The 22,210-nt window shown below is 47.0% G+C and overlaps 1 protein-coding gene across 2 annotated transcripts in view; it reads left to right on the top strand.

Annotated features, from left to right (window-relative positions):
- The window catches only part of LOC126412828 (centrosomal protein of 97 kDa), a 196,741-nt gene that overhangs the window by 18,206 nt on the left and 156,325 nt on the right, over nucleotides 1–22,210 (top strand). The gene's annotated exons all lie outside the window — the stretch shown is intronic.

The following is a 22,210-nucleotide window of genomic DNA, read 5'->3' as shown; positions in this document are numbered from 1 at the left end:
TAAGTTGTTGTGTTTATATTAGACCGAGAACTTACATATATTATTTAAATATAATTTTATAGCATTTGATTCATATTCTTATGCATTAAAAATATTGTCTTACACAGATCATCAAACAGTGATCTAAATTATTTTCCACTTATTGAGAGCTCATGCCTCAGTAGGAAGTACAGACTACAATTTCAAAGATTTGGTGTTAATTCCAGTTGGTCCTGGATTTTTTTCTGTAACTATAATGATTTGTGTTTGTGAAAAATGCCTAATTGCCCTATGGTTTGGAATTGACAGTAAAGTGTAGATCCTCTATAATTGGCTTGGTAAGTCAGTTCAAAGTTCAAAGGAAGGCAAGGGCACAGTGCCTACAAAGGAACAATGTGTAGCAAAAGAATACAGCGTTAAAATCAACTCTCTGATTGAGGTCATCCTTGCCGTCTAATGCCATTTTTCATTAGACAAGTGGCTCATTGTAAAAAAAATCTGAATCATACATAATTTCAAAAACACTTTGTTGCATTTTTTTGTTTGAACATTGTGTCTGTAATTTGTCAACTTCTAGATTTCTTGTTTTGACTTTCTTATTTAGATGTTGTTTCAATAGTTTGGACACTGTGTAACATATTTCTCATCGTTCAAACAGTGGAAAATCCAGGTTGGAATGTAAGAATATTATGAAAAGGAAAGTTACCACTCACAATACAGTGGAGATGCTGAATCGCAGATAGACACAACAAAAAGATTGTCGCAAATAAAGCTTTCAGCTAGTAAGGCCTTCATCAAAAGTAGGTGACACACGCACACAATGCGCACGCGCGCGCGCGCACACACACACACACACACACACACACACACACACACACACACACACACACACACAAATAAATGCAACTCGCACACACGATACAGACTCAGGTAATTGAAGCCACACTGCAAACAGCAGCATCAGTGCATGATGGGAGTGGTGACTTGGTGGGAGTAAGGAGACAGCTGGAGCGGGGAGGGATAGTAGGTTAGGGGTGGTGGGCAGTGAAGTGCTGTTGGGGAGCACAAAGGGACTAGGTGGAGAGAGGGTAGAGCATCTACGTGCAGTTGGAAGGTTAGACAGAAGGCAGGGGTGATGTGGGGGTGAGGGGCGGGGGTAGTGGAAAAGGAGAGAAGTAAAAATGGCTGGGTGCGATGGTGGAATGAGTGCTGTCTAGTGCTGGAATGGCAACAGGGAAGGGGGTGGATGGTTGAAGACAATGACTAATGTAGGTTGAGGCCAGGGGGGATATGGGACAGTAGGATATATTGCAGGGAAAGTTCCCACCTGCGCGATTCAGAAAAGCTGGTGCTAGTGGGAAGGATCCGTGTGGCACAGGCTGTGAAGCAGTCATTGAAGTGAAGGATGTTATGTTTGACAGTGTACTCAGCAACAGGGTCGTCCACTTGTGTCTTGGCCACAGTTTGTCGGTGGCCATTCATGCGGACAGACAGCTTGTTGGTTGCCGTACCTACATAGAATGCAGCACAGTGGTTGCAGCTTAGCTTGTAGATCACATGACTGGTTTCACAGGTAGCCCTGCCTTTGATAGGATACGTGATATTTGTGACTGGACTGGAGTAGAGGGTGGTGGGAGGTTATATGGGACAGCTCTTGCATCTAGGTCTATTACAGGGGTATGAGCCATGAGGGAAGTGTTTGGGAGCAGGGATTGTGTAGGGATGGACGAGTATATTGTGTGGGTTCAGTGGATGGTGGAATACCACTGTGGGAAGAGTGGGAAGGATAGTGGGCAGGATATTTCTCATTTCAGGGCACAATGAGAGGTAGTTCAAACCCTGGCAGAGATGGTAATTCAGATGCTCCAGTCCTGAGTGGTACTGAGTTATGAGGGGAATGTTCCTCTGTGGCTGGACAGTGGGACTTCGGGAGGTGGTGGGAGACTGGAAAGACAGGCACTGGAGATTTGTTTTCGTACAAAGTTGGGAGGATAATTATGGTCTGTGAAGGCTTCCGTGATATCCCGGTATATGTCAAGAGGCACCACTTGTCACTGTGGATGCGATGACCACGGATGACTAGGCTGTATGGAAGAGACTTCTTGGTATGGAATGGGTGGCAGCTGTCGAAGTGGAGGTATTGCTTGTGGTTAGTAGGTTTGATATGGATGGAGGCATCTTTGAGGTGGAGGCCAACATCTAGGAAGGTGGCTTGTTGGATTGAGTAGGACGAGGTGAGGCAAATGGGGGAGAATTTGTTGACGATTGTGGATAGGGTGTCCTCACCCTCGATCCAGATCACAAAGATGTCATCATTGAATCTGAACCAGGTGAGGGGTTTAGGATTCTGGGTCTTTAGGAAGGATTCCTCTAGATTGCCCATGAATAGGTTGGCAGAGGGTGGTGCCATGCAGGTGCCTATTGCCATACCCTGGATCTCTTTGTAGGTAATAACTTCAAAGGAGAAGTAATTGTGGGTGAGGATATAGTGGGTCATAACAAATAGGAAGGAGGTTGTTTGTTTGGAATGCACTGGGCTTTGGGATAGGTAGTGTTCAATAGCGATAAGGCCATGGGCATTAGGGATGTTAGTGTAAACGGAGGTGGCATCAATAGTGATGAGCATGGCACCATGTGATAAAGGGACAGGAACTGCAGAGTCAGTTTAGGAAATGATTGGTATCTTTTATATAGGAGGGTCTGTTCTGGGTAATAGGTTGAAGGTGTTGGTCTACGAGAGCAGAAATTATCTCAGTGGTGGCACAGTAACCATCCACAATGTGGCTTCCTGGGTCGTTGGATTTACAGACATTAGGAAGCATTAGAAAGTAGGAGTGCAGGGAGTGGTAGGGGTGAGCAGAGAAATGGACTCCGAGGAGAGGTGAGGTTCTGGGATGGGCTTAGGATTTGAGGAGTGACACGAGATACTGCTGGATTTCCGGAATGGGGTCATTGTATCAACGTTTGTAGGTGGATGTATCTGACAGCTGGTGGAGTCCTGCTACCAGTCTCATCTTTCTTATGTACTTAGTCATTCACTGATAAGGGGCTCATTTAACAAAGATGGAGTATTTGTCATTATATTGTGATGAAAATGAATAGCATCAATGTATAAGTATGTTTGAAGATAAGACAGGTGGGCAACTGGGAGTTGCAGAACCATCCTGGCATTTGCCTGAAATGATGTGATTTAGGAAAACTACAGAAAACCTGAATCTGCATAGCTGAACAGAGCGAGCTGCATCTTCCGAAATGTGAAATCAGTTTTTTAACATATGCCTACCTCATTCAGTTGGTCCTGGCTGTACAATGTTGTCTTGATCACACACAGTTTGCACCAAATATCTTATAATAAAAATATAGTATTGCGCTGCACCACTGCCCACACTATGGTCTTCCACTGGTGCCTCCAGGACATACCCCCCCCCCCCCCCCCCCCCCCCATCCAGTGGACAATCAATAAGACATTGAGCTGAGGAGAATGAAGTGACCTTACTATCATACACTATAGATTTTAGCACAAGTACTCATAACAACGTTGCACAGTGATTATACAGTGTAAAGTGACAGGCTGTTGTGTGCTTCCATTTTCAACTTCTGCTCTGAATCCTCTAAGTAATCTTTAATTGTGTAGTGTGCATTACTTACAAAGTATGTTTTAGCAAATTTTTTTTTAAACAGATCTACATCTGTTTCAGTAAGATTTTTCGTCTCCTTAGCCAGTTTGTTATATAATTTTATTCCCTGGTTGAAAATGTTTTGCATTTTGTTTGTTAGTGATAAATGAAAGTCTAAACTGGCACTTGTTCCATGATTGTGTATAGAACTAATAGTGGAATACTTTGTAATATTTTTGGTGATATTCACAGCAGATTGGTAGCCATACTCACCTGGTGCAGGAAGTATACAGTTTTTTTAACTAGTTCTTTATAGTCTGTGTGACTACTACTTTAAGTTATTATCGTTATTGCCCTTTTCAGCAGTTTGAAAACTGTGTCCTTGTTCTGTGTCATAGGTCCCCAGAGAAGAACTTCATGTCTAAGTGTAGAATGTGTCTAGGTAATGGTCAGATTTGTCATGTTGAAACCCACTGATGTAATCATCATCATTGTTCTGTCAAAAAGCAGGTTTCACGTGGTAGTTCTCCAGGCTGACTGGTCTTCTGCCATCCTCTTCAGGTCCACATAATTTCCTCTTTATGTTGTCTATCATTTTGTATCTCCTCCTTCCTGTTGATCTCCCACAAACCAGTCCTTCCAAAGCATCTGCTAGCAAGCACTCCCTTCTCAATGAATGTCCTAACCAGTTCTTTTTTCTTTCTGTTATAACCTTCAGCAGATAGCTTCTCTCACCACCCTTTCCAATACTCTTTCATTACTCACTCTTTCCATCCAGCTTATCCTCTCCATTGTCTTCCATGTCTCAAATGCTTTTACCTTTTTTTTTTATCTTCTTGTGTCAGTGTCCATGTTTCTGCCCCTATAGTGCCACACTCCAGATAAGACATTGCCAAGCCTTTTCCGAAGACCTTTATGTAATTTGCCATGTAAGTCTCCTCTTTCTGTTGAATGCCTCCTTCGCCTATGGTAATTCAAGTTTTCACCTCCTGGTCACAACTCAAGTCATCAGTTATTGTGCTTTCGAGATATTTAAATGCACTTACTTGGCAAATGGTAGCTTGTCCTATTTCAATGTTTGGCAGTCTGCATCTTGTACTGATGACTATACTCCTCATTTTTGCTGTGTTTATTTGCATCCGATATTCCACACAAGCTTCATTCAGATTTTTCAGCTTGTTATTCACTGTCTGCTCACTTTCTGCCACTAATACTGTGCCGTCAGCAAATCTTATACATGCTGTTCTCTTTTCACCAATACATATTCCTCTTTCCCCATCTAAGCCTTTCACAATAATCTCTTCAATGCATGTGTTAAACAACTGTGGGGAAAGGCAACAATCTTGTTTAACACCTCATCCAATGCTGCTTCCTTTTGACATTTCATTTCCAACCGTTATCCTTACTTTCTGGTGTAAATATAGATCCCGTATCAGTCATCTCTCTTTCCAATCTACTCCTTTCCTCTTCAAAATATTCATCAGCTTGTTCCACTGATGACTGATGTAAACTGGCATTTAACTGTGTGTGTGTGTGTGTGTGTGAGAGAGAGAGAGAGAGAGAGAGAGAGAGAGAGAGAGAGAGAGAGAGAGAGAGAGAGAGAGAGAGAGATTGCTTACAAATTAATCGTGTGAGCATCAATTGTGTGAGCTGTCCTTGAATATTGCTCAAGTGTGAAGGACCCTGGCCAAATAGGATTAACAAGGAATATTGAATGAATAAAGGGAAGGGCAGCACAAATGGTCTCAGGTTTGTTTGATCTGTGGGAGATTATCACAGTCACAGAGATTCTGAAAAAACTGAAATGGCAGATTCTGAAGATAGACATAGGCTAATCTGAGAAAGCCTACTTACAAGGTTTCAATAACCAGCTTTAAGTGAAGAGATTTTGGAATATACTACAACCCCCTATGTATTGTTCTCATAGGGATCATGAGGACAATGTTACATCAATTGAAATATGCACAGAGGCATTGAACGACTGTTCGTATTGCGGATAGCTTTTAGCTCAAGTTTTTGTAGCTTTTCGTACCTAAGGAACCACTGTTGTAAGTAAATAAGATCAAACTGCAGTCTGCTTTTCATGAGAAAAGAGGATTGCTTGGCACATGAACTTCCTTCAAACTACACATCCTGCTACATCAAAATTGGTCAGTAGAGTTCATCACCATACTATTGTACAAGAACATAATCCAATTACTGTAATTAAGAAATTATGAGAGGTTGTTACTTATTGAATGAAAACTATAGAGAATGCATTTCTTTTCCTGTATTTTAGTGAACTTTGTACACTTACAATTCTGTCGATTGATAGACGGCGATGACAATGAAGTTCACCTCTTCCAAAAACAAGATATTTCTATTCTTCACTTCCAAAAAATTTGTATACATAAATGTTTGGCAACTCTTACACGTACTTTACTCGGTTTTATCACTAAAATATCAATTTTCATTAAATGTACCAATACGTTCTGAGCGGCAGCCTAACAGCACTTCCTCTTTTCACAAGATACAGATTAACAGTCCTCTTTTTTTCTTTTTAGAGTCCATACTCAAAGATTCACAACTACTATCCTTGCGAGAAAAGCAGTGAGGCTCACATAACATTCCCGTTGAGGTGCTGACCATGCCTAATGTAGCCCCAGTGTGCACCTGGTCAGCGGTCTTCTGTTCCATTTCCAACTCCGCATTGACTCATCAGACAGCATTGCCAAGGTGAGGCTGATCACGCCACCAGAAAAGCACAAGCATGCACATGTTGGTGCTGCTGATTAGGAAAGCTATCTTGCTCATGTCACTGTGTATATTCAGTGCCCTGTCCCTATATAAGCGGTTCCTTCCCCCACACACTATCACTGTTCGATAATCTTTTGTGCAGTCCTTTCACAAAGGCCCTAAACCCTCAATCATCTGATTCAGTCCAGCTCTTGGCTTGAAAGTGCTGGTTACCTGATTTCTTCCTTGATTTGCCCTGTAACTGAGGACCTACACATTTGCTGTAATTGCTGCCAAGCAGCAGTCTCTTCTTTTTAACACAAGTCTTGCTCCTTGCATTCCTGCTTCTGCAGTGAACAGAAACAACAAAATATAATGGACACTACATAGCTAGAATGCACCAGTTGACCCAGAAGAAGGCCGCTGCATCTGTGGCCAAAACAATGGTTTTCTCCAGCAGTAGTTTTATACAATATGACGTGGTACCATACCCAGGAAACTTTTATGTTGACTGGCTCTGGTGCTGGAGCCTACGCAGTTATACTTTCTCTGCAGGCTGGATGATTAAGTGAGGATCTGTTTTGTGGCTGTGTGTGGGTGCCCTTTCTTTTGATGAAAAGTTAGTGTTCTTAGGAAGGGATTGGAGAAGGATGGTGATGCCAAGTTGGAGATAAGGAATTCCTGGAAGGTTACCAGAAGTTGAATAGATGGAGATTGGGTGGATCATGGTGGATGATGGGAACTGGGAATACCAGGGTTCAGTGTTGGAATTAGGTTGGCTTTGGTTGGATGGATTGCTGGCAAAGAACTGTTTCCATTGCAGGGTTTGGGAGGAGGAAAGTAGGTCTTTGACAAGTCCAACGAGATTAAATTTGGGTGTAGTGCTGAACGTGAGGCCTTTGGATAGGACTGAAACTTCTGTGAGGCTGAAGATTTTGTTGTAAAGGTTAGCAACAGTGTTCTGTGGTTGTTTCAGCTCCAAATCTAGTGGAGTGTTGGTAGAGAGCTTTGGGTGATGTGACCAATTGAAAAGGTCAGTTAGTCTGGTTATTATGAGGGGTTGATGAGTAGGAAGACTGTGGGTAGGATAGGGGTTGGATAGTGTGCCCCAAGGAGTCTGTAGGATGTGAGCAGATTGTATAACTTATCTAGATGATGTCTGGAATGTTCTTGCCTGTGCTGGATAGCAAGGGAAGAGATGTATATCGAACGGATTGCACAGTAGCTGTGTCTTACAGAGGGAGCAGAGGTGGTTTTGTGATGCCTGTGCTGTGCAGATGTATTTTTGCAGTACTAGGATTGTGAGGGACAGCGACTGGCAGAGTCTGAAAAGGTGAAGGTCACCGTGAAATGATGGGTGGGACCTATAGAAAGGAATTTTTATGGTTAGGCTGTTGGAGGGAATTCTATGGTTAGGCGGCATTTAAGAAACAGGATGTGGGACTAGGTTCTAGCCAATGAAAGGGGTGCAGAAAGATGGAGCAGGGATGGAATTAGGGAAAAAGGAAAAGATGTAGGAAATGGGCAAGGCTCCATTTCTCTGCACCTGTTCAGAAAAGTATTCGTTTCCCTGGCTAAAACCCAGTCCATCATCCTGTTCCTGAAATGCCGCCTAAACTGTGGGACCCCTCCCAACAGTCAAACCATACTAATTTCTTTCTCTGGATCTCGCCCCTTCCTTCACAGTAACCCTTACGTTCTCAGATTCCACCAGTCCCTGATCCTCGAAAAGTCCTAGTGGTGCAAAAACACTTTTTCATGGCACAGGTATCCCAGAGCCATCTCTGCTCCTTCCTCAGGTTACTGCTACTGTGCAGTCTCTACTACATATATACCTGAAATGGAATTGTTTGCTCTCCAGCACCAGGGAGAGCATTACAGACACCATCTCCATAAGTTATACAACCTGCTGTCATCCTACAGCCTCCTTGGGGCACCACAATCCAACCCCTAACCTACCCACAGTATTCCTCCTCATCAACTCCTTGTAACACCAAGACCTGCTGACCTTTTCAACTTGTCACATCACCCGTAACTCCCTACCAACACTCCACGAAATTTAGAGCTGAAACTACCTCGGAACACTGTTACTAACTTTTCTAATGAAATCCTCAGCCCCACAGAGGTTTCAGTCATAGCCAAAGGCCTCACCTTTAGCGCTACACCCAAATTTAACCATGTTGGACTTGTCAAAGACCTACTTTTCCTCTCCCATCAATGGACACAGTTCTTTGCCTCAAATTCATCCAACCTAATTCGAACATTGAGCCCTGCCTCTCCCAGTTCACACCCACCATCCAACCATGATCCAAGATGCCTCCTACCTAATTAACCCCTGATAACATTCCACGAATTACTTACCTTCAATGTGGTCCCACCATCCTTCCCTAAGTCCCTTTGTAAGAATACCAGCTTTTCAGCAGAAGAAAGGACAGCCACAAAACAGCCACACCTAGTCATACTACCTGCAGACAAAGGTCCTATGAGGCCCAACATAACCTCCAATCCCTACCTAAAGCCTCAGGCCCTCCCCAGAACATCTCCCCTGAATGCATTTCCCATATCACCCTCAAGACACCCTGCGCGCCCACCAATTTACATGCTCCCCAAAATCCACTAACCCAACAATCCTGGACGCCCCATTGTAGCTGTTTATTGTGCCCACAAGAATTTTGGCCTTCACTGATGGACACTTCCAACCAATTACCTAAAATCTATCCTCCCATGTCAGAGACACCAACCACTTTCTTTGCTGTGTCTCCATCATCCTCACCCTCTCTAACTGCAGGATCCTAGTCATCACTATTGGCACCACTTCCCTATACACCAACATCTCTCATGCCCATGGTCTTGCCACTATTGAACATTACCTCTCTCAATGTCCTTCAGACTCCAAACCCTCTGTCCTCATACACTTTACTAAGTTTATCCGAATGCACAACTACTACTCCTTTGAAGGGAGGTATACAAGCAAATCAACACCTACCTATGCCAATCTGTTTATGGACTACTTAGAGGAAACATTCCTAGTCCCTCAAAACCCCCAAGTCCAGGTCTGGTTCAGGTTCATTGATGATATCTTCATGATGTGAACTCAGATCCAAGACACCCTACCCTCATTCCTTGATGACCTCTACATCCCCTGTCCTGTCCACTTCATCTGGTCTTCGTCAACCCAGTGTTCAACATTTCTAGACGTTGACCTTCTCCTCTCTGATGGCTCTGTCCACACCCCTGTCCACATTAGATCCACCAACCACCAACAGTACCTGCATTTTGACACCTGCTATCCCTCCCACACCAAAAAATCCCTCCCACGCAGCCTGGCCATCTGGAGCAATGTCTCTGCAGTGACATGAACTCCCTTGCCCAGTATGCTGAAGGTCTCACAAAGGCCTTCACAGGCAGGCAGTGTCCCCTAAACCTACACTGCAAACACAATTTCCTGTGCCATGTCCTCACACCCTCCAACCCTCCCACCACCCCAAAAACAAGCTACAGAGGAGTGCCCCCTTCATCACCATATATCATCCTGACCTTTAACAACTGAACCACATCCCTCATCAAGGCTTTGAATATCTATCATGCTGCCCTGAAATGAGGGACATCGTACCCAAGATCCTTCCCACCCCTCCTAAAGTGGTGTTCCGTCGCCCACCCATCCCCCACATCATCACAGTCCATCCCTGTGGAAAACTCAGTTGCAAGACCTGCCCACTCAACACTTCCTGTTACAGTCCTGTCAGAGACCTCTCCTACTCCATCAGAGGGCAGGCTACCTGTGCAAGAAGTATTTTCAAACACCAACCCTTGTGCAATCATTGCACAGAATGAGTACCAGCCAGCTACTGGGTGGAATGGCCACCACCGAATTGTGGTCAAGAACAAAGAGGACCACCTTGTTGCACAGCCATCCTACCTGCAGACGAGGGTCGTACTACTGTCATTATGAATCACAGTAACTACCTGGTGGAAGGCCTTTGTCAATTGTGTACCTTCTCCACACGCTTGATTTAAGTGACTGCTTCACAACCTGAGCCATCTGGATCCTTGCATCCACCTCCAGCTTTCCTGACCCCCCACCCCCCGGGCAGGTCACCACTGTTTGGCGAGTTTGTGCTTGTCTACTACGAGACCACAGTGTTTGCTGCATGTTTTCGTTTCCGTACTGCATGCCTATCCTCGTGTTAATCATTTCCCCTCCCTTGGGGAATGTGTGCGATGTTTTTGGGAATGTGTGTGACATTTTCAGTAGCCTGATATCAAAACAGTCCCTGCACTGTTTTTTCGTCCTTTCCTTCTTTCTTCATTCCCCTTCCCATATCCTTCCTCCACTAGGTGTTTGAGGTTCCTCTTTTTCTTCTTTCTCGCTTTGCAGTCCCGAAGGGCGGCCCATGTGTCTGACACATAACTGGGTAACATGTAATTCCCAGCCCCGGCTCAACTGGTAGGTTTTGCGCGTACCCCCAGGTACAGGTTAGGCCCAGGGAGGACTGATTTCCTTAGCAGTTATCTTCCCAAATTACCAGTTAGTCCCTCTGTCAGGTGTTCGGGAGGTGTGAACAATCACCTCAGGCGGAGGAGTGCCTCTCTGAGGGGAGGCCCCCCCAGTTGGAAGGAGTGCGCCATAGGAGACGCTACTAATCATGGGGGATTCTCTCGCAATGAGTCAATCATCATCTTCTCAGTCTATGTCTACTAAACATAAACGGAATGAGGCTGAGGTATCAAAGACCGTCACAGCTGCACCTTGGTTCCTCGTGGTTTACATACTGACGACGGTCAGCCTTTGCTATGGTTAATCCGTTTATTTTTCAGAAACGTGTTGATGCAGTTGCTGACCCTGTGTCATGTTGCTCTCGTTTACACAATGGAACTTTGCTTTTGGGGACTACTTCTGATTCTCAAGCACAGCAACTGTTTGCAGCTTCACTCCTTCACAGCTATCCTGTTCATGTCAAGGCCCATCGAATGCTGAATTCTTTGCATTGTGTTATTTGCACTAGACTGTTTGATGGTCCGACCGAGGCAGAAATCCAAACTTACCTTTCTGATCAGAGTGTCATTGCAGTCCATCAGGTGATGAAAAAGGTACACACATCCTTAGTGCCCCCACATACTCTTTTCCTCGCATTTGATAGATTAGTGCTTCCATCCAAGATCAAAGCAGGCTACGAAGTTATTACAGTCCGAACATCCATTCCGAACCTGATGCGTTGCTACCATTGTCATTCTTATGACAACACTAGACTGTCCTTGCGACACCTGGCCAAATGTGTAACCTAGGTAGGGATGCTCACAAGAGTAATTATGTTCCTCTTTCTCTGTATTAGTTGCAGCGGCAACGATGCAGCCTTCTCCTGAGATTGTGCCATGTGTCTCAATGAGCGGTCCATCCAAGAGATCCGGGTGAAGAAGGCAGTGCCTTCACCTGTTCCTCTCAAGCTGTTGGCTAGTTGGAAACTCTGTGTTTTACCATCTGGCACTGACATTACTGTTCTTGCTACATCTCTCTCCACGAAGGACGTGGCCAATGAGACATGCAGTCTCAAATTCAGCACCATGGTGATAAAATCACCCAATGTCACACTAGCATCCTTGACTCCTTCTCCTCCAGCTGTGCAACGAGTCACTAAATTTTCACCTCATGCAGCGAAATTGCCTGCTTCACAACTAGCAGGTTGGAAAGGACAGAAGGAATATTCCCACAAAGACTTTCTACTAACAAACACCTGAATCATCATCTGGCAACAGCAAAGGCTCCAAGAAATCAACAAAGGCAAACGGTCCTTTCCTTTGCTGACTTGGAGATCCTCTTCAAAGGTGTTGCCGTGTGATACCATCACCCAGCCAACCTCAGTGTTGCTGGTGGGCATCTTCAATTGTTTTTCTGCCCTGGACTCCACAGACTGACTGAGGGATAATGCTGTAGCCTCCGTAAATCTCATGGAGCAGGATCCTCCAGCCTCTGCACCCTGTAGCCGTGTGTCTTCGAAGGCTAGCAATTGACAGCCACCGAGGTGACATACCTTAATTTTTTCCCTCCTCCCCTTTCCTTGTTATTACTATTCTCCAATGGAATGTTTGCGACCTTAGATCCAACAAGGAGGTATTACAGCTGCTCTTGGAATCACAGTGTCCACTTGTTCTCTGCCTCCAGGGAACAAAATTGCATCATCATGACCACTTTGACCTCTCACATTTCTTTCTGGTACATTTTGACCTTTCCCCCAAGGACGGCATTCCCTCTCATGGCGGAGTTGTGCTTCTCCTCTGGAAAGAAGTTCATAGTTACACCATCTCCCTGAATACCTAGCTGCAAGCTGTTGCAGTCCTCATTTTTCTTCCTCACTTCACTTTTTCCCTTTGTATTGTTTATATCTCTGCGTCATTCAGTGTCACCGGCGTAGACTTCCTCCAGCTTGTTGGGCAACTCCCTCACCCCTTTCTTTGGTGACTTTATGTGTGCCATCCCCTTTGGTGTTCTCCCAGAACCTGTCAAAGAGGTGCCATCTTGGCTGACCTACTCAATCAACTTAACCTCATCTGCCTTAACACAGAAGCATCCATGTTTCTTTCGGACTCTAGATGCATCTATTCCCATTCATATCTCTGCTTTTGCACTGCCCAGCTTGCCCATCGTTTAGAGTGTTCTGTTCTCTCTGACACGTACTTGAGCAACCATTTCCCGTGTACTATCCAGTTGCTGACTCTTATCCCACCTACATGCACAACCAAATGGCACCTTTCTAAGGCCAACTGGAGCGTTTCCTCCTCCCTGGCGACTTTCAACGAACATTTCCTCAGTTGTGATGACTAGGTGGAATAGCTTACAAATGTTACCCTTACCGCTGCAGAAAGTTTCATTCCTTGCACTTCCTCTTTACATGCTGATCCCCATCCCTTGGTGGACTGAGGCATATCATTTCACAATTCATGTGCAGAGATGTGCTCTCCGCGTTTTTAACCATCATGCTGTGATGGGCAACTGCATTTGTTGTAAACAGTTACATGCACAGCATTGTCGCATTCTTCAGTACAGTAAAAAAGCTAGCTGGATTTCCTTTTCTAGCTCTTTTAACAGTTCCACTCCATCTTCCGTTGTGTGGACCAGCCTCCAATGGCTCTCTGTGACCAAGGTGAATTTCCCAATTTCCGGCCTGACCATAACAGATGATGTCATAGTGGCTCTACTGCTATCCCCAACACCTTGGGCCACTTTCTTGCAGAGATATCAAGCTCCACTCACTATCACCCTGCCTTTCTCCATCGGAAACAAGTGGAGACAGCTCGGGTAATACCCTGCTCTTCTCAGAATCATGAGTGCTACAATGCTGCCCTTATTTGTGAGGGTGCTAGATCATGCTGTCACTTCATCCTGATCCTCCTCCTCTAGGCCCAAACGATGTTCACATTCAGGTGTTGCAGAACAGTTCTCCTGCGGGCAAGCACTTTCTCGTTCATACGTACAATCACATCTGGGCAGAGGACATGTTTCCCAGATGCTGGTGTGACGCCATTGTCATACCCATACCTAAGCCCGGTAAGGAGAAACGCCTTCCTTCTTTCCATTTCTCTCACCAGCTGTGTTTGCAAGGTGATGGAATGTATGATTCATGCCCGCATGGTATAGTGGTTCGAATCTCACAGTTTATTAACCAGAGCACAGTATGGATTTCGAGCATGCCATTTTGTTGTTGACCATCTCATCACTTTGTCAACCCATGTCATGAACGATTTTCCACAGAAATACCAGACTGTGGCCATGTTTTTTGATTTGGAGAATGCCTAAGACACCTTCTGGAGAACTCTCTACATGGGAGGTTTCTGTGGCCTTATGCCCCGTTTCTTTCAGGAATTTTTAAAAGACCAAGTTTTCAGGGTACGTGTGGGTTCTGCTTTGTTGGAACCTTTATCCAGGAAGATGATGTGCCTCGGGGTTCTATTCTGAGCGCTGTCCTCTTTGCTATCAGCATTAACGCTCTTATGACTTGTCTCCCACTGGCCATTTCTGGCTCCCTTTTTGTTGACAATTTTGCGATATGTTGCAGTTCTCCAGACTGGTCACCTCAAGCAGCGTGTTCAGTGGTGTCTTGATTGTAGTTACTCATGGAGCATCAATAATGGCTTTCACTTTTCCACTGACAAAAACATTTATATGAATTTCTTGCGGTGCAATTGGTTTCTTCCACCGTCTTTGCATCTTGGGCCTGTTGCACCTCTGTTCATTGAAACTATGAAATTCCTGGTGCTCAAGCTTGATAGGAAACTTTCTTGGTCCTCCCATGTGTCTTACCTGGCCGTCTGCTGTACGCGGTCTCTCATTGTCCTACGTGTTCTCAGCGGTACTCCGTGGGGAGCAGATCAGACCACCTTCCTTTGTATTTACCAGTCCATGGAGCAGATTGGACCACCCCCCTTTGTTTGTACCAGTCCCTAGGCGGTTCGAAACTAGGCTAGTGGTGTTTCATATACGCATCAGCATGTTCATCGCTCTTACACTGCCTCAGTACTATCCACGATCGTGGCATCTGTTCGGCCACTGGTGCCTTTTACACTAGCCTGGGTGAGAGTCTGTATGCAGAAGCTGCCAAACTGCTGCTGTCATACTGCTGTGATTTTCTCCTCAGCAGATACACACGTTGTTTGTCTCCGTGCCTAGCCACCCATCCCATGCCTCCTTCGATGACTCCGTTGATCATGAGTATGGGGCACAGCCATCTTTTATGTTACTTTCTGAAGTTCACTTTTGGCTATTGCTCCAGCAGCTTAACTTCATGCTACCTGCCACTTTCCTGATGGGTGTGAACCCTTCACCACCTTGGCTTCATATGGCAGCCCATGTTCACCTTGGACTTCATTCGCTCCTTAAGCACACTACTCCACAGTCACTCAGTCGGCGTAAGTTTCTCAACCTTTGCACAGAACTTCATGATAATACCTTTGTGTACACTGATGGCTCTTGCACCGAGGATGGTGTTGGGTGTGCCTTCATCATTGGCACTGACGATTTTTGTTATAGGCTTGCGGAACACTCCTTAGTATTTACAATGGAGCTCTTTGCCCTGTATCATGGCACACAGTTCAATTGTGGTCTCTGCTCTGAATCTCTGTGCCCTTTGGAGCGTCTGTGCTCTGTACACTGACCACCCCTTAGTGCAGTGGGCCCAGGAAAGCTTTCACTTGCTCACTCTTGATGGAGCCACTGTGATGTTTATGTGGGTACATGGTCACGTTGGTCTGATGGGAAGTGAGGCTATTGACACTGCTGCTAAGTCTGCAGTCCTCATACCTTCGCCCGGTAGTTCTTCCATTCTCTCCGATGATCTCTGTTTTGCTGTTTGTCAGCAGGTGGTGCCACTTTGGCATCATCACTGGTTGGTTGGTTTGTGGGGGTTGAAGGGACCAGAATACAGCATCATCACTGGTCTTTCCTTCATGTTAACAAGCTCCGGGAAATTAAATCTTTCCAGTGGCTTGGCTGATCAACTCCTTAGTTGTTTTTGCACCCTAAGACAAAACAAAACAACGAACAGCTTTTCTGAACTGTGCTGCTGGGAGTTATCTTTACAACACAGTCTCTGCTCCTGACTTTGTCCCAGCCTCAACCTACAATAACCCCAGTTTCTGCTCCCTTTGTCCTATAACCTACTCCCAATTCACATCCCCCCCCCCCCCCCCAGGGGATCCACAACTCTTTTGTGGATACGTGTGTAGCGAGCACGGGACCCCGAGCTAATGTGGCCTTCCTTCCTTTCCGGGCTGCATACCTTCCCTTTCCGTATCCTTCCCCATCCCCCGTCTTTGCCCCCCCTCACCTCTGACTCTTTCCTTCCCCTTCTCCCCCTCTGGGGAGTATGGTTTGTGCCTACGTCCGGAGACGGACGCTTGTAAATGTACCGCACTCTTCGCCTTCCTTGCTTGTATGTCTTCATCTTTCTTCGTCCTTCTCTTTTCCTTACCTCTTCTCTTTACCTCTTCTCTTTACCCTTTTCTCCGCTGCGGCGTTTGAGACCTCTCTTCTTTCCTTTCCCTGTCTCTTTCTTCCTCCCTGTGCGTGTCTGAAGGCCGACCCACGCACTTCCTTGCGTAGCCGGTGACGGGGTAACACGTAATTCCCCGCCCCGGGTAGACAGGTAGGACACGTACGTACCCCCTGGTAACGGCCAGGCCCAGGGAGGGGTGATTACCCGAGCTGATACCTTCCGAAAGTGCCGATTGGTCCCTCCGTCCGTTTGTCGGGAGGTGTGACCTGAGGTGTGAACAATCACCTAAGGCGGGAGTGCCCTCAGAGAGGGCCCCCACAAGGGAGGAGCGCGCCATCGGAGACGCCGGTAACCATGGGGGATTCTTCCGCAATGGTTTCCTCACCTTCCACTATGTCTGCTCACAAACGTAAGTTCACTGAGTCTCAGCCACAGACGGTTCTTCCATCGTTGCCACAGTTCCTTGTTGTTTCTCGGTCTGACGAAGGTCACGACTTTTCCACGGTCAACCCTTTCATTATTCAGAAGTGTGTCGACGCAATTGCGGGTCCTGTAAAGTCTTGTTCCAGATTACGGAATGGTACCCTGTTGTTAGAAACATACAGTGCCCTCCAGGCTCAAAAATTGCTGCGTACTTCTCTGCTCCACACCTTCCCTGTCCGGGTGGAACCGCACCGTACCTTAAATTCCTCGCGTGGAGTCGTTTATACACGCTCCCTCGATGGATTGTCTGACGAAGAAATTCAGCACTACCTGTCTGACCAGGGCGTCACCGCTGTTCATCGGGTTACGAAAAGGGTTGACTCGAACACCATTCCAACCCGCACTGTCTTCTTGACATTTGACAAAGTTCAACTCCCATCAAAAATCAAAGCAGGCTATGAGATAATTTCCGTTCGCCCTTATGTCCCAAACCCTACGCGTTGCTATCGATGTCAGCGGTTCAATCACACCAGCCAGTCCTGTTCCAATCCGGCCAAATGTGTTACGTGTGGCAAGGATGCCCATGAGGGTGCTTGTCCACCTCCATCCCCTCACTGCATCAACTGTATGGGTGACCACGCTGCTTCCTCTCGAGATTGCCCCGTTTTTAAGGATGAAAAGCTCATCCAGGAAATAAGAGTGAAGGAAAAGGTGTCGACCTTTGCTGCTTGAAAGTTACTCGCCAGTCGACAGCCCACTGTGCCTCAGAAAGGAACATACAGCACTATCCTTGCTTCTCCTCGGCCAACAAAGGAGGCGGCCACGCAGACTTGCGACCTCACATTTAGTACCACGGTCGTCAGATCGGCCAGCGCAAAGATCGCCCGTTCAACCTCACCACTTTCGCCTGCCCACTCTATGGCTCACCCTTCGTCGGGTTCTGCTAAATCTCGAGCCCAAAAGTCAGACGCCAAGTCTTCGAAAAAAGAGCATTCTCGTGAAGAGTTTTTACGTACTGCAACTTCACAACCATCGGTTCCTCCTTCATCTAAACATCATACCTCCAAGAAGGCTACGAAGAAACACAGTTCCTCTCCTTCTCCGCCAAGGCGTGTCCCAACTACAGCACCACCAGGCGGAAATCGCCCTCGGCCATCTTCTGTGTCGCCGAGGCGCACTGCTGGTGGCCGGTCAATTGGCCGATCGTTGGTGGCAGGAGCTGCTCCTGACCAACCTATGGATCAGGATCTTCTGCCTTCGACTGAATGCCATTCCATGCTGTCGGTCGCAAGCTCTGAGCAGTCGTTGAGTTGACAGCACCCTTGCTCACGTTTCTCCATTTTCTGTTCACCCTATGTCCATTATCCACTGGAATATCCGCGGCATTCGCGCCAATCGGGATGAATTGTCGATCCTCTTACGATCCTACTCGCCGGTCATCTTCTGTCTTCAGGAAACAAAGCTGCGTCCCCATGACCGCTTTGTTCTCCCTCATTTTCAGTCCGTCCGATATGACCTCCCCTCTGTTGAAGGCACTCCAGCCCATGGAGGACTCCTGATCCTGCTCCATGATACTCTCCATTATCACCCAATCCCCTTAAACAGTTCCTTCCAGGCTGTCGCCGTCCGTCTTTCCCTTTCTGGATACACGTTCTCTCTATGTACGGTATACATTCCATCGTCTACACCACTGGCACGAGCTGATCTCCTTCATCTTCTTGATCAGCTTCCACCCCCCTATTTGCTGGTTGGGGACTTCAATGCCCACCACCCGCTTTGGGGATCTCCACATCCTTGTCCACGTGGCTCACTATTGCTAGACGTCTTCCACCAAGCGGATCTAGTCTGCCTCAACACTGGGGTCCCCACATTTTTGTCTGCCTCCACGGCAAATTTATCTCATTTGGACCTTGCGGTCGGTACTGTTCCGCTAGCTCGGCGCTTCGAATGGTTCGCCCTTGATGATACACACTCGAGTGACCACTTTCCATGTGTTCTTCGACTGCAGCCTCAACTGCCATATATGCGCTCGCGACGCTGGAAGTTTGCCCAAGCCGATTGGACACTTTTTTCGTCTCTAGCGACATTCGATGACCGTCGCTTTCCCAGCGTCGACGATGAGGTCACACATTTTACTGACGTTATTCTCTCAGCTGCGGAACGTTCAATACCACGCACCTCCGAATTGCCCCGGCGCCCCCCAGTTCCTTGGTGGAACGAGGCATGCCGTGACGCAATACGTGAGCGGCGACGTGCTCTTCGCATTTTCCGTCACCATCCAACTTTGGCCAACTGTATCCGATATAAGCAGCTCCGTGTGCGATGCCGTCGCGTCATCCGCGATAGCAAGAAGGCAAGCTGGCAATTCTTTATTAGCTCATTTAACACCTTCACTCCCTCCTCGGAAGTTTGGAGTCGGCTTCGACGGTTCTCAGGTGCGCCTAGTTTCTCCCCGGTCTCTGGGCTCACTGTCGCGCATGATACCTTAGTGGACCCCGTCGCAATTTCTAACTCATTGGGTCAGCACTTTGCTGAGATTTCGAGCTCTTCAAATTACCCGCCAGCGTTTCTCCCGAAGAAACGTGCAGCGGAAGTGCGACATCTTGCTTTCTCCTCTCAAAATCGCGAAAGCTACAATACTGTTTTCTCCATGCGCGAACTCCAACATGCCCTCTCTTTTTCTCGCTCCTCCGCCCCAGGACCGGATGGTATCCATGTCCAAATGTTGCTGCATTTATCAACCCATAGCCTGCGTTACCTCCTTCGCCTTTATAATCGAATTTGGACCGACAGTACCTTTCCCAGGCGATGGCGGGAAGCTATTGTCGTCCCCGTTCCGAAACCTGGAAAGGACAAACATCTCCCCTCTAGCTATCGCCCAATTTCTCTCACGAGTAGTGTCTGTAAGGTTTTGGAGCGTATGGTGAATTACCGTTTAGCTTGGTGGCTGGAATCCCGCAGTCTTTTAACACCAGCCCAATGCGGATTCCGACAACATCGTTCTGCCGTTGACCATCTTGTTGCTCTCTCCACTTATATCATGAACAATTTCCTCCGGAAACGCCAAACGGTAGCAATATTTTTTGATCTGGAGAGAGCATACGATACCTGTTGGAGGACAGGCATCCTCCGCACACTGTTCTCTTGGGGCTTTCGAGGCCGGCTGCCCCTTTTTCTTCGCGAATTTATGGCAGAGCGCACATTTAGGGTGCGGGTGAACACTACTCTCTCCCGTACGTTCTCCCAAGAAAACGGGGTACCCCAGGGCTCCGTGCTGAGTGTTGTACTGTTTGCCATCGCCATTAATCCAATTATGGATTGTCTCCTTCCTGATGTCTCGGGCTCCCTCTTTGTGGACGATTTTGCGATCTACTACAGCTCTCAACGGACCAGCCTTCTTGAAAGACGTCTTCAAGGATGTCTCGATCGCCTCCACTCGTGGAGCATCGAAACCGGCTTCCGTTTCTCACCCAGTAAGACCGTTTGTGTTAATTTTTGGCGACGTAAGGAGTTTCTTCCGCCCTCCTTACATCTAGGTCCTGTCAACCTTCCGTTTTCCGACGTCGCTAAATTCTTGGGTCTTATGTTTGACAGAAAACTGTGCTGGTCCTCCCACGTTTCCTATATTTCGGCTCGCTGTCTGCGTTCCCTTAACACCCTCCGTGTCCTGAATGGCACCTCTTGGGGAGCGGACCGAGTGGTCCTTCTCCGCCTCTATCGCGCCTTAGTGCGCTCGAAATTGGATTATGGAAGCATAGTCTACTCCTCTGCTCGGCCGTCTATTCTTCGGCGTCTCGACTCTATCCACCACCGTGGATTACGTTTAGTGTCTGGAGCTTTTTACACCAGCCCTGTGGAAAGCCTTTATGCTGAGACTGCTGAACCTCCGCTATCCAATCGGCGGGCAGTCCTTCTGAGTCGTTATGCTAGCCATCTGTCTTCCATGCCTGCTAATCCAGCCCATGACCTTTTTTTCGACGCCTCCTTTGATATCGGGTATGCAGGCCGCTCCTCCTCCCTACTACCCCCGGGAGTCCGCTTCCGTCAACTGCTCCATTCTCTTTCCTTCCGCTTTCCTAAAACCTTCTTGACAACTTGGGGTACAGCACCGCCTTGGCTCCGTCCCCGGATCGACTTGCTCAGAGACCTATGTCAATTTCCCAAGGATGGTACCCCTACACTTGTTTACCGTCGGGCATTTGCTGCTCTATGTGCACAAATGACGGAAGCCACATTTATTTACACCGATGGCTCGAAAACATCGTTAGGTGTAGGGAGTGCCTATATTGTTGGCGACACCCCAAATCACTTTCGGCTTCCCGACCAGTGTTCGGTTTATACTGCGGAGCTTTACGCTATTCTCCAGGCTGTCCACTACATCCGCCGCCATCAGCGGATACAGTACGTAATCTGCTCAGACTCTCTCAGCTCTCTCCTAAGTCTCCAAGCTCTTTACCCTGTGCACCCTCTGGTCCACCGGATTCAGGACTGTCTGCGCTTGCTCCACCTGGGGGGCGTCTCAGTGGCGTTCCTCTGGCTCCCGGGACACGCTGGTATCTGTGCAAATGAGGCGGCCGATATAGCGGCCAAGGCTGCAGTCTCTCTTCCTCGGCCAGCTATTCAGTCTCTTCCGTTTACCGATCTACGGAGCGGTTTATGTCGCCAAGTTGCTCATTTATGGCATGCGCATTGGTCAACACTTCCCCATAATAAATTGCGGGAAGTGAAAGCCCTTCCTTGCGCATGGACCTCTTCCTCCCGAACGCGTCGTCGGGAGGAGGTAATTTTAGCTAGACTCCGGATAGGGCACTGTCTTTTTAGTCATCGACATCTTTTAAGCGGTGATCCTCCCCCATTCTGTCCCCACTGCTCTCAGCCATGGACGGTCAGACACCTTTTAATTGAATGCCCCTATTTTCATCCGTTACGCTCCCGTCTACAGCTATCGCCTGATCTATCGTCGATTTTAGCAGATGACACGCGCTCAGCTGACCGCGTTCTACAGTTTATTAGTGACAGTGAAATGACGTCAGTCATTTGAAGCCTCTTTTTTTTTTTGACAACCACCCCCTTTCTATAGTGGATTTTTAAGCATTCCTTCTGCCTTTAGTTTCTCAAATTTTATGACTTTGTTCCCATTGCTGCTGATTTTAAATTTAGTTTTTTTCCTGTTTTCTACGTCACGGGCTGGGCACTAATGACCATAGAAGTTTTGCGCCCTAAAACCACAAACAAAAAAAAAAAAAAAAAAATCCCCTCACCCTCATTCTGTTTACTCTCTGCCAATGCATCCACCAGCCTTTTCTGCTCTCTGTTCCTCTTCTTTTCTGCCCCACCCCCTCCCCCACAGCCTCCTGATGCTACCAGATGGCAGAGTCTTGTCATGGTGCCTTCTACTGTAGTCCCTGCACACTCCACTAGACATCAATCTTCTTTCCCCCACCTGTAATTTGCTATCCCTCGCCCTAAAGCGGTCAGAGACAGCATTTG

The sequence above is a fragment of the Schistocerca serialis genome, chromosome 7 (genome assembly GCF_023864345.2).
Source record: "Schistocerca serialis cubense isolate TAMUIC-IGC-003099 chromosome 7, iqSchSeri2.2, whole genome shotgun sequence".
Lineage (NCBI taxonomy): Eukaryota > Metazoa > Arthropoda > Insecta > Orthoptera > Acrididae > Schistocerca > Schistocerca serialis.
This window is presented reverse-complemented; position numbering and strand designations above follow the sequence as displayed.